Source organism: Capsicum annuum, chromosome 9 (assembly GCF_002878395.1).
Source record: "Capsicum annuum cultivar UCD-10X-F1 chromosome 9, UCD10Xv1.1, whole genome shotgun sequence".
In the NCBI taxonomy this organism is placed as follows: domain Eukaryota; kingdom Viridiplantae; phylum Streptophyta; class Magnoliopsida; order Solanales; family Solanaceae; genus Capsicum; species Capsicum annuum.
Window position 1 is genome coordinate 92,135,820 of NC_061119.1, and position 14,392 is coordinate 92,150,211.

General features: G+C 33.2%; 1 pseudogene; it reads left to right on the forward strand.

Annotated features, from left to right (window-relative positions):
• The window catches only part of LOC107841482, an 80,506-nt pseudogene extending 66,625 nt beyond the window's left edge, over positions 1–13,881 (forward strand).
• The last annotated feature ends 511 nt before the right edge of the window (positions 13,882–14,392 follow it).

Below are 14,392 nucleotides of genomic sequence, written 5' to 3' on the forward strand. Positions count from 1 at the left end.
TCCACTAAAATGATGCATTTCCTTTTTGCAAAGCTTCCATAAGGTGCACACTATCAAAATGACAATTTACTCATCAATATGAAAAACAATGATACTGATATTTCATTTTTATGCTTTAGGTCCAAAATTACATAAAAATCCCATTTGGGGCCCACTTATGGAATTTCATTTTCATATTTGCCAGTGTATCCCTCATGCTCAAGGAACATTTACCTAAAGAATGGGTAAATATTAAGCTCAAATGGTGTTAGAATTAACTCACCAATTTTCTAGGGGTTTTGTGAACTAATTGAGAAATTAACCATGAAATTTAATGAGAACTTACCTATGACGACCCAATTTCTTAGGTCATGATGGAGCCAACTATAACCCACCAGCAGGCAAGCCCAACTCGAAGTTTGGAATGGCTAGGAACGGACTACTCAATAATTTAAAGAAAAGATTTTTGGAATAAATAAAACAAAGATCAATTACATAACTTAATACCAAAACCCGATGGTATCAGTACAAGAGCTTCTAATATAATAAGAGTATAATAGTGAAATATCAAGGAATTATACTTATACAACTTATATTTTTATACAATATAGAGACTAGTCTAATACATAAGAGAGAGATAAGTAACACTCTGAACATTGGGACCTCACTCTAAGTCTTTGACCATGGCTTCTCCACACGACACACACATCAACGATGATAACCAGTACTTATGATATGCAGGCTATAGAAGTGTAGTATGAGTACCAAACGAATGATACTCAGTAGAAAACTGCTGACTGAGCTCCAAAGATAAAGCAGATATATACAACATAAAAACATAATGGAAACTATACATAAGAGTTCATAAATCATATAATAAGCCAATGAGATAGTAAGGGACAACTATCTGGTACATGTCTAATAGACCAACATAATAAGGCTAAGTAAGTAACAAGGGTGCACTATTTTATTCCAGCCATACTTAGGAATCTCAACACTGTACTATATATCCCTGGACAATATACAAATAAAGAGGGAAAGAAGAATATATAGTAATATACAAGGCCAAGGAACAAATATACCATATGAACAAATAAAGGAAGGGAGATATGGTAGCACCATAGCTACACATAACTAGATATATATATATATACACACATATAAACTTGAGTTCGCCTCAAAGCATAACCTAGATCATTAGATCCTCATTATTAGTCCTCATTATAATTCTATCAGGATTCAATTCTATCATACTCAGGGTTTCTAATCCACATGGCTAGACATGAAATAATTGTACATATTAATACAATCATAAGATAGAAGAGGCCAAAAACATACCTCAAATCTTGAAACTGGATCAAAGACCAATCTATCATAAGTTAGCCATAATATTAATCATAACAATGATAATAACAATATCGATAACGACGAAAATTACCGACAAATTCAGATAACTAAATACCTAGCCGACCCTGTGCATAACCCCACTGCACTAGGCTTGAAAGGTTCAATCCACATATAACAACACAAGACATATTCTTGATCCATATATTGCAACCATCCCATATTGGTGATAGGCGATGTGCATGCAAGAATAACTGAAAGGTACACAATCGACATCAGAATCTCGTCATCATAACCGTCATCATTATACTCAAGCTCCAGACTCGAACCAGGTATCAATATATCATTACACTAGTATCCTCCAACTTAAAATGGGTATCAATATATCAACATAATAAAATCCTCCATACCTTGACCGGGTATCAATATAGTATCACAATATTATTCTATGAACTTGAATCGAATATAAATATATCATAAACATCAATAAAAATATATGTATAGACATATAATAGCTACATGGGATCAAGCAGTGGCTAAAAGGAGTGTAAAATCCATAAGTTTGTTGCCTAGAATGATCTTCTGACAAAATTATTATAAAAGTTTAAGAAAAGTCAAAATATCTCACAACCATTGTAAGTTAGTGTCAAATTATGGACCCAAAGTTGCCTAGGTCAATCTTTAAAACAAATTTTTAATTTAGTTAGGATCATATCAATATCGAGATAATAATCATGAATGTACTGAATCTATGCATGCCATCACCGGTATTTAGTCAATGAAATCATAAGCAACATAAACATATGTGTATCCATATTCTACAACCGTATCCTTTAAAAGGATAAATACTTCCCAAATATCCAATCGATATCATAACATATCCCTTGGCCCAATAATTTGTCCAAAATAATCATACCATAATAATCACGGCCTTAGGCCCATATACATATTTAGAACTCATATCAATAGTCATATTTATAAGCCATATCATATTTATAATCATCTGACATCTAGGAGGCATCTCACATCTAGAAGGCATAATATATCCATAAAACATAACTCATAACTATAAGGCCTCTTACATCTATAAGACAACTCATATCTACAGGTCATATAGCAAGACTATGAGAAGTATCACCACTAACGGCCATTTATCGTATCTATGAGGGATATCATCTTATAGGCTCAATAATCATATTTACGAAGAAATAACATCTATGAGGGTCCGGGTGACATATAAAAAAGGAATAACATCTCTAAGGACCCAACGCCATGTCTATGATGTATTAATGCCTCTATGGGCCAAATATCAATTTTATGAGGATACAACATCTCTTAAGGCCCAAAATAACATCTAAGAGGAAATAACATCTCTAAAGGCCCAATATCATTTCTATAAGGTTTAACATAGCCATAACTTATCAGTCACAATCCGTGGAACATTATCACAATTTACCAAGTCACAAAGTAGCCTTATACTAAGGTTTACTCATCTCAACTATGTCTAATATTAGGATCAAAATCCACAAGGCTAATACAAGTCTTGGCTTAATGGGATAGACAACCCAACTTTTAATCCTCAATATCCATATTTACACAAACTATGCTCAAACTAGGCTAAGGTATCTAGTTCAACTTCTAGATGTCATAGAAGACACAACAAATACTAAGATAGGAACTTCGTTAAGAAATAAAGGCATTTATCCTTATTTTACCCAAATTACCATTTTAAGATCACAAAAATAGCCCTATTGAGGTTAATCATACTAACCATGATTCCAACACTTAAACCATATTCCAACCCTAACATTATATAATGTCCATGCTATAAAGTAGTTCAATATAAGGAGAAGGCAATCAGGTTCAGAGAGGTATTCAGTAATTCAACTTATAGGTCAAACCCCTATCTAATCCCCGAAATTCAAAATACAATAATAAGGCATTCTATCCATAATCAATCTTAACATTCACATTCACACATAATATATATCATATATCATCTATGAAAAAGAGAAGACAAAAGCTTACCTCAAAGCCAAACCACAAAACCTCACATAATTTACAAACGTCGATCGTCATTTCACAATCCTAAAATTCCATCATACTATCAAAATCATAATTTACGCATCAATACGAGTTTAACGATACCAATATTGCACTATTATACTTCGGGTTCAAAAACAAAACCAAAAACCCCAGGTTGGTCCCACGTACAGAAAACCTCTTTTCGAGGTCAACCCAATGTTCATACATGAACAAGGAAACATAACCAACAAGAAATAGGTGCAAACAAAAGCTAAAATTGGGCTAAAATCAATCACTAAATGAATTGGGGATTTTGGTCCAAACTAAGAAATTCAAACATGAATTTACAGGACTCTTACCTTAAATTCAAAGATATTCATGATACTAAATGATAAACAAGCTCCTAAGTCACCGACAATGATAAATTTTATGTTATTATACCTATTAAGGGTTTTAAGCTCTTAAGGGTGGAGAGAAAATGACCTAATTCAGGACCATAGGGTCTATAAATAGGCCCCCCAAGTGAAGAGATACAACAATCAACAAGACACAAGCTGCTATCGTGATGTCATGATCGTGTAGCCTTGTCATGATCGCCATCCTCCTTTCCGCAATTGTCATCGTACCAGAACCAGCAAACTTAGAAATTTTCCAAGTTACAAATGATTCCCCGGGATTCATTTGGAATCCAATTTTTGCAAATGAATTATGTAACCAAACTAAATTTGATGCTCCGGATGCATTGGCAATGTTGGATTTTCAATCTAAGGTTGTTTTGACCAAATGTGGGCCACACACCTAAACTTTAAAAATTAACTTTCCCATCGATAAGTCAAAATGAGCTCGGGTGCATCGATACATAAACGAAAGGTCTAGCTAGCCTAAAATCGATATTCCAGAGCTATCAACAACATAATTTGCATCCAAGATCATTTTATTAAAGTTTTTGTTCGGTGACTATTTGAAACTAGTGGAGACTTCTAAATAGAGAATTTATTCTAAATACAAAATGAATTACCCTATAACTAAACCGTCTTTCCCAACAAGTCATAAATGACTTGGGTAGCTATGGAGAAGCTCAAATGGCGAGATTAGAGGAAATATGGAAAATGACGAGAAGGGTCATTAAAATATGCACTACCAAAAGGACTTTTGTCCCAAAAAGTCAACAGATAGGAAGAATCTCAAAAGCTCGAAGGGATGAGGTACTAGGCCCGTATACTCCAAGCATGATGTCCCAAATAACCTCAGTAAAGAGAAAATACTTTAAGGGATTTTGCCATAGGTATCTTTTTTTCAATTAACGCCCTCATTTTACTTCTAAGCAACTAAAATCTAACTTCAACCCCTTACTGGCCTCCAGCCGAACTGGAAAGGATGATGCATACAAATTGAACCACAACACACTGATTCCATCTCAATACAAGCATAATCCATCAAAGGCTCATCCAAACCAAAAACAAACTGGGACATGAGTCATATAACCAAGTCTAAATCCAAATATACCCTTTCTTTTCCATTTCACACCAGTTATCCACTCCAAACTAGGAGAAAAATCACCTAAGTCTCATCGACACAGTCTCATCAGAAAGAGCAAAGAACTAAAGCTAATCCACTGGAAGTTCAAGAAAAAAACATATGTAAAAACTCATAAGACACTGTCTTGGCACAAAAATAGAGATAATCAAGGAATGCAATACCTGTCAATGCCATAACTAGTTCGGATAAATATCAAACTAAAATCCCAAAGTCCAAGGTATAACTACTCATCAGTGAATAATCTTCTCTAGGATGACCCATCAATCGAGAATGAAACCTTACTGAACCCATCTCCAATATATTTCTCCCACTAAGTATATCATTAAAAATTTTAAAAGAAAAAGGGGACTCGAAGTCAAAGCTAAATGAACTAATACTGGGTTCATGCGCTATTATCTGAACACCTATCAACTATAATCCATTTGAAACTAAGAAGAACCAATAGTCAACCACGGAGTAGGCTCAACTAGACTATAGATGAAATCTGAACTAAAACAAGTCTAAAACGAAGGTTGCACAGAAGCTCTATAACACCAAGTTGAAAATCTCAATACCAAGGCTGAATCACTCAATCTCAACTACCCAAACTAACACTAAAAATAGGTAGGCATTAATACCCCAAATTCATCATATTCCAAATCGCCACTCCAAGGCATCAAATAAAAAACTGAGTTGATAGGGCTATATCAATGTCAGCAATCTTAAATCAACCTTGGTATCCAAATCAGGCGTATCCGAGATAAATCATACAAAGCCATAATCAAGACATATCTAAAGAACAAAAATCACCACTAGGGTAATCATTAACTAGAAATGCTAGCCACCAACTCTATATCAGCTAAGTGCATGAAATATAACCATAAAATAGAAATTATACCAATGGGTGAATCACTGATTAAAATGAAAATAACACACTCCATATCTATTGGAGGGCATGAACTACCAATATATACTCAAAAACTCCCCTAGGTTGTAAGCCACACTAGTGAAGGCAAAAACTTTAGCAATATAGAGAAATACAACTAAATCTAAAGACTAATCAATCTAATACTTTATCTAGGCAAAGAATAACTAGAGACATATATCATCAAGGAAAATCACTCCACCAAGCCTCATCGGGCAGAACAAATATCTGAAATGCGGATTTCTTGAATCTAATAAAGAATCACATCATTGAAGAAGAAATACCAATCTCAAAAACAAGGTTAAAGTCAAGACCACCACTAGAAAAATCAAGAACTCAAGAAGCAGTAACAGGAAATGCCACCTGTCTTTAACTTTCCAACTCTAATAGACAAAACATATCACATCAGGAAAGGAGCATCTAATATTTACACTAATAACAAGGGCTAACCATAACAACAAAATGAACCCAATAATTCTAAGAGATAAATCCACAATATCTCAATCTCAAAACCACTATTGGGCGATGAAATTGCCATTATCAAAGATTAGACCTCAAATTGGTCAAACTCATATATGAGCCTATGTAAGAAGGGATACCAAAAGTGAAAACCTTCGCAACACGGGAAGAAAGTTTAATAGTCTCAAACTCAAGAACTGGCAATACAACTAAATCAATAACCCTAGAATCATACCGGTACCACAGAAGGTCAAATTTTTTTCTATATCATAATATATCTCTGAATGAATCTAAGATAGCTAACCAAGAGGGAACATAGTCTACCTCGCCGCGCTAGGGGAAAGAAATTATCAAATTGGGCTATATTTACTCAAGCCAATGAATAATAACACGAGAAAATAAAAGTCTAACTATGTTATATTAGTCTTTACTACTTCCTAATGAGGGTCAATTTCATCAAGCAATAACATCAAGTAATATTGATAACCTCAAGTAGTGGCAGTAATAGCAATAATGATATCAACATCAATATAATAAATAGGCAGTAGCAAAATGAACATCAGTATCATGTACCACTCCAGGTCTACAATAAGGCTAATGTGCTTAGGTAAATAAGACTCAAACTTAAAAGCTATACCCATAGAGGAAAATATCAATACAGATCTTCTCCATGTACTACTAAAAGAAATAAACCATAAAGTAGTAACATAATAATGAATTTAATAATAAGGCACATAATAAATGATATCAATTCATCAATGTATATAATTATCAATGGGTATGAAAATAGTAATACACATAATAATGGATAAATGCAAGAAATAAAAGTACACTAAATGTGGTGACATCCACAATCACATACCTGATGGGCATAAGAAAAGGAAATTTGAATGGGTTCAAATTAGTCCGACCGACTGAATCATCAACTGAGGTGCCATACACAATATCCATAACTGAAGATATCACAACATGAAGAGCCGATCTGAATAATCTGAATGACTAGAAATCATAGGAGGGGGACACTCTCTAGACTAGTAATCAGTCTCTCTGTAGTCATAGCAAATTCTTAAAGCACTAGCCAACTGACATTGAGATAAATCTCTAGAATTATGTCCATTATACCGTAATCACATTATGTCTCAAGAACTCTAGGCTTGTGGGGAAAATATGTGCTAACCCTGGATGATCAACTAAATTCATATTTGGGGCATTCTCCACCTAGTACCTTATCATGACACAACCAAACCAATGTCCTGGAATACTTTAGGATGTTGCCCCTCATAATCTATAATGGTCTCCATGGCTCGAAGAGCCCTACTATACTCCACAAATCTGATGGGAACTCTACCTACTATGATCATCATGACTACTCTAAGAAATACTTATAGTATAGAATACTATCTACATAGAGTTGAGAGGCTGCAGGTAAAGCTAAACTCTACTAAAAGAATCCTCACTCTCGAATAAAGTACCAATAACACTATACTGATGGAATGCCTCATGCCATTATTTTCATAAGTCTTAATGCTCATGCTTTCTATGGTCCTCTCAAAATTGAAAACTTGAAGAAAGAAAGACTCAGCTGCTATCATATGCTCCGATGCCAAGCAATGTCAAAACACTAATCCTTTAACACATCCATGCACCAATGTCCAATTCAAAAAGATATAGCTTAGGAATAAGTCTAGACCATGCGAAAAATCCAATCTCGCACTAAAAACTGGTAAAGAACCCTAATAAACACTAATAGACCTTACTCTAGTCTAAGACTACTCAATGAATTAAATATCATACATGAATGGAGGAAATTTCAATATGACACGAATTCATAATGTTGAACCTTCAAGTTTTGAAGTAGTCATAAACTCAACTAGAGCCTAAGTTGGCATTAAAATCCTTTGTCTGATGATAAATGTCTTTAATATTCATCTCTGACTCATTGGTCCGACGATGTGCTTAAACTATAGAAACGCATACTAAAGTTTCAGTCGCACTTATCCACATCGCCGCCCTTCTTGAATCATTCATTAGCAACATAATAGAGTCAAAGAATATGTTCAAGGTTCAAAGTGATACAGACACACGATAATGAGTTAAGAAGTGAATTTCCTTAAATCAGTATTCTAGAGTTGTTGGCATAGTCAAAATTTGCAATCAAGATCGTTTAGCTGAAGTTTTCACTCACTGGCCACTTGAAACTAGCGAAGACTTCTAAATAGAGAATTTGTTATAAAAACCAAACATACTTCTTGGTAACTAAACCATTAATCCCAAAAAGTCATACATGACTTGGGGCAGCTATGGAGAGGCTCACACTGCGGATATAAGTAAAAATATGGAAAATCACTTGAAGGGTCATTACATTACCTAGAATTTGAATAAAAACAAGTAATCCAAGCCTATAAGCACCTTAAAACCTCCTATCAATGTTTCTACAGAGTTTTCACAGATTTTAGGGGTTTTAACTCTTGAGCTTATGTGAAAAATGGGAGAAAATTGGACTAAGTAAGCAATTTATTGACTCCTAAGTGTTGCTAAAATTGGAACTACGCCACTTTAGAAGTTAGCACTAAAGCTCTTAGGTTCTGCTAAAGCGGTACCCATGCTTACCTGGTAGGCTACTAAAGTGGACAAGCAAACACTAATGTGGCTTGTGCTTAAGCAACTAACTTTCCACTAAAGCGGATACTGCATCTGGGCTAGGCCACTAAAGCTCTTAGAAGGCCACTAAAGCAACCTCTGCTAAACTTTCTAAAAGCCCACTTTATCGAACGCACCAGTTGGAGACTTAGAATTTTTCTTAGTATCCACCGACCCCTCGAGATTTATTTAGAATATCGTATACATAATCAAACTATTCCACCTATAAAATTCAACATTCCAAACTTAATAGCATAGTAAAAATTTTCATCTGAGGTTATTTCAACAAAAAGTGGGTCCCACACCCAAGTGTTATTTTTCTTAATTTCTGACCAATAGCCTGTAATGAGTTTTGATGCCTTGCAACATAATCCAAAGGTCCACCAAACCTAAAATTGATGTTTTAGAGCTTTTCAAAGTATTAAAATTTTAATACAAGGTCGTTTAAATAATGTTTTTGCTCGATAGCAAATTTTTACCAACAAAAACGTTAAAATAGGGAATTGACTTTTAAAACTAAATGAACTTCTCGATAAACAAACTATCAACTCCACCAAGTCATAAATAAACAAGGGAAGCTATAGGAAATCTGTAAACAAAAAAATAAGTGGAAAGGTAGAAAATGACCTTGAGGGTCATAACATGAGAGGTCATCATAGGTCCTAAATTTGTGACCCATCGAGCTAGAGGAGGTGTACACACTAGGTTACATTATGGAACCTAGATTGATTATTGTATTATGAATTAACTTTAAATTCATTCTTGCATTCACATTTCCTATCACCAATACATTGTTTGGTCCCTATACCTATCAACCTTAAGGTGGGTTGCATTGGTAAAAGTTCTGAGAGTTAGTTATTGTTTGTTGTGTGTTGATTGATCCTTCTGAGTTATAGATCCTAGTTTAGGAATTATTTGTCTAGAATAGATTGTTACTGAATTATTTTTATTATATTTAGTTTGTGGTAGTACTACAATAAAAAGGTCTATTTAAGACCCACATTTATGGTCAATAATATAATCTCATATCTGAAAGCATATTTATTGAATGAGATTATATTCCGGTCCCTATTTGTGAAATTTACTCCAAAGGTATAAAATCTGGTCTTAAAAAAATTTAACTGGTCCCTATTAATAATTTAGAGTCTTAAACGAGAAAGAAATACCGCCAAAACTCTAGTAAATTTTTTATAATAATAAAATTCATTTTGGATAATAATTAATAAAACATATAATAAGGTGCCATAAAAAATATTTCTTTATATAACAGTTTAAAATCTATCCATCTTCTCTTAGGAATATAATGACAATTAATACAAATGTTCTCTGTACTGAATTAATGAATTTGGCCTTAATTTGCATTTCTCAATTTTCTCTTCTCACAGTGTGAAATTCACCCTAGCTAGTTTCTTTGATTTATAGTAGGATTCACGTGTGCAAACTTGCTGATACTCGATTTCCTGTGGTGAACGCTACTTTACTCTTTTTTTTCTCCAACTTATTTTGTGTTTTATATGAATCTGGTGCAAGTTTGTGTTAATTTCAGTGAATTTTGTGACTTTTCATCTGGGTTTGGTATAATTTTGTTTATATTGTTTTGGGTATGTCTAATTCTTGAACACTATGATTACTTTTTGATAAATTTGGTACGTGAAATATTGTCAGTATCTATAGCATAAAACCACCATTTGTCTTATGTTTATTCATTTTTATGATTGGGGCTGAGTCATTACCATATGTACCAAGAGTCATTACATTCTGTTTATTCATCATTGTTTATTTGTCGTTGTAATTTGTCATTCTCAATCATTATGGTAAACTTAGATTATGGGTCATGAATTGAAACAATAGATAACATATAGATTTTCAATATATAGAGTTATAATTTTTATGTTTACAATAAAAGATGTTATTCTTTTTATGGATACAAAATAGGGGACACATCTATAATAAAGAGTTTCGAATGTTACAGTTACATGGCTAAAGAGCGAACTCTAATAGAATCACTATTACACAATCATAAAGGATTTAGAAAGCAGGTCGGGTAGAAAGTGAAAGGAACCCTCTCAGTATGTAGCCATTATATTCTTTAAAAGTTTGGTAGGAGTTAGAGTTCGAAGATAAGAAATGGCTAATCACTGCCAGTAATGCCACGACCACACAACTTAGGAATGAATGAACTTATCTTTAACTTACCTACCAACCCTATAAATCTTTTACACTGCTCATATACCTGCCCAATAAACATTACACCTTTTGTCATAATTTTAACTTTGATCTCTTGAGGTTTCTGCAAGAGTCTAGTGATTTTGGGTGTATAAACAACATAAAAAAAGTGTAGTGTCTCAAAGCCTCATATAATTTACAAATGCTCAGAGAAGTTCAATATAGTGATAAATATTTAAAATAATATTTTCTTGGGTACCAATAGCCTTAAGGGAAGTGAGCACTTATATTGTCAAAAATTTGAAGGACTTTTTCTATTGTATCAAATTAGATCAATTTGATAGTCGACTTACTTTCAAATTTGGAAGGAGTCTTTTCAAATTTGATGGATGACTTACTATCTTTGATTGAAATTCTACTTTCTGTATTAGCTCTCTTGGTTTGTAAGGACCCAAACCCTACTTTGATTTTGAAGTTTCTTGTTTTTGTAATTCAAGGATTCTTGAATTTGTTATTGGGGTTTTTGTAGCTTGCAATACACTATGGTGACTTTGGGAACACTTGGATTATAGTTTTTTGTGGCTCTTGATACTGAGAGTGATTTATTTTGGGTACCTTATGAATGTGGCAGATATGCTTTTACTGATGATCCTACACTTTACAGCTTTGTCATGAATTTTGGTGGATGATATTTTTCACTTGAGAATGAAAGACAATGTGGAAAAATTTGTACAAGTGTATATGATCTTTGGGTAAGTATTCTGAACTTCTTTCATCTTATTGTTCTTAAGTTGTTTGGGCATTGGGTTGATCTCCGATAATGTATTTTTAACTGTTAGATGTGTTGTATGGAAAGATAATTTTGGATAATTGGTTAACTAAGGAGTTCTTATGCTTTATCCTAAGTTCTCAAATTCATTGTCTAATACATTTCAATTTTAAGTATGTAGTTGTCGATAGGAGAAAACTGGTTCTTTTCTAGATATTGCAACACCAAATAGTTTATTTAGGGTTTGTCTCAAGAAGATATCAGTCCCTAGTATTCTCCCTCTAGAAGGTTTAATGGAAAGTTCCTTCACTATATTCTTTAGTCATGATGAGGTAGGACAGATTAGTTTTAGAGACAAGGGTAGCATTGATAAAGAAGTGACCCCCTTTAATATAAACCCATTATAGTAAGTGGTAATCACGCAATTAGACTCTGCTTTAAGTTTATTTTTGTCAGCTCCGTCCAAATATTTTAGATTCACTTAATGATATGCTCTTGTGGCAAACATTTTGCAGCCCAAAAAACAACATTTTTGTAGATCAAATACGTGTTGAAATAACTTTTATTGATTCTGGTTTTACAACACTCTTTGATAGTGGAACCTCCTTTACATATCTTGCAGACCTATCCTATACAAAGCTTTCAGAAAGTGTAAGTATCCTTTTTATGGTATTTATTTGTATACATTCTTACACAAAGTTTAAGATTCAAACCTCACCTTCCTCAATAGTTCCATTCTTAAGTACGAGACAAGCAACACCCACCTGATCTGAGGTTCCCTTTTGAATATTGTTATGATATGACGTAATATCGTCTAATACACACGTGTGTATGTATATAAATATACTTCCATATTCTTTCAAACATTTATAATTTTTTGTTTTTGCTTTTATCCTCTTATGATTTGTATTGGACAATCCTGATACAAATAAGATCTTGATTCAAAGTTTAAGCCCAACTATGAATGGGGCAGGACAACTTCTTGTTAATAACCAATTATTCTCATATCCACGCAAGTACAATCTTTTAGCTATCTTGCACAATATTTTATTTTTAATTTAAGTTATTTCCTTTCCTATATATGTACTGAATACTTTCTCCTATATAGAACTAACTCATGTATCGCCTGGCCATTGTTAAGAGTCAAGATAATAATATAATTGGACGTAAGTCTTCCTAAGTGCAATAATGTTTTTGTATTTTCTATTTTCACTGAATTGAACTGAAGTTTCATGTAACATAATAAGGAAGTATGTCTATAATATGGAATGAAACAAAAGGACAAGTCATTATTAACTCTACGCGAACAACATAGTTTACATGGAAAAGTTGGTTACACTTTTTGCATTAAAGACTTAGGTTTACTACTCCCAAAATATGAATGGAGGAATTTGACTCAGAAAATTTTTCCAGGGCATACTATATTTTAAAACTTAATTTAACAAATATGTTAAAATAAACCTTGGTTCTAATTCAACTCCAAAAGTTAGCATATCAATTGACCAAAATAATATAACGAGAGGTGAGGATTAGCCTAGATCAAATAAGGAGAAAACAACTTATACTCTAAAAAAAGTGGGAATTTCAAACACACACACTCTTCCTTCTATCCTACAACGTCAAGTATTGAAAGTTTGGAGCTTTGAATAATATAACATAGGGGTGTAGCATTGGATAACCCAAAAATAGTAGTGTTAGAGACAAAGGCCATTTTGGCTTTAATACCTTGAAATTAAGTGATTTTCTCTTTATGTTAGGCTTCTAAATAGAAACAATAGTATTTTAACCTTTTTAAGGCATAAAGAGTCCCAAACCTTGTGAAATTGATGCTTTAAATAATACTCTAAAGTAATAAAACCACTACAGCTAATCTAAGCACACTAAAAAGTTAGGTTGTATATCACTGATCATTTCCAAATTATGATATCTAACTATTATTTCTCTTACTGATTCTTTTTCAGAGAACTTCTTGACTGGATACCACTTTGTGTTTGATCAAGATAAAATAATCCTCTGTTGGAATAAGTTTCATTGTGAGTATTGTTTTCTCCAATAACTTATATATGGCAAAAATAGTAGTTTTTTCATACGTCTTGTTTAGATTATGAGTATTTTATTTTGTCAATTCTTATTCCTAGTCCAAGTAGATTTTTCATACTTCTTGTTTTTTTAAACCACGTTGTTCAGATTTTCTAACTATCATTGCAATATTTTCTACTGAATGTATGGTCAACTGGTCATTTAGTTATAAATAGATGTTTTTATACTGCATTCGAGAGTCCATTAGAAATAAAATAGTTGTTGGGTGTTTGATTTAGAAGTTGGATATTCCTATGCTTTTTGTTACTTTTACATTTTGGGAACATTGGATATTCCTGTAATTATTCACTTTGTCTACCGCTTTGTTACCTTGGCCCTGTCAGATGGTTTACAAAAACTTACTAGAAATTTGAATATTTCTATCTTACATCCGAGTAGCTCAAAATAGGCTTGATAATGCCATCTACTCCACTCATTGCAGTAGCCATCTTCGTAGATGCGTTTTAGTAGTTAGATAGACTTGTGTC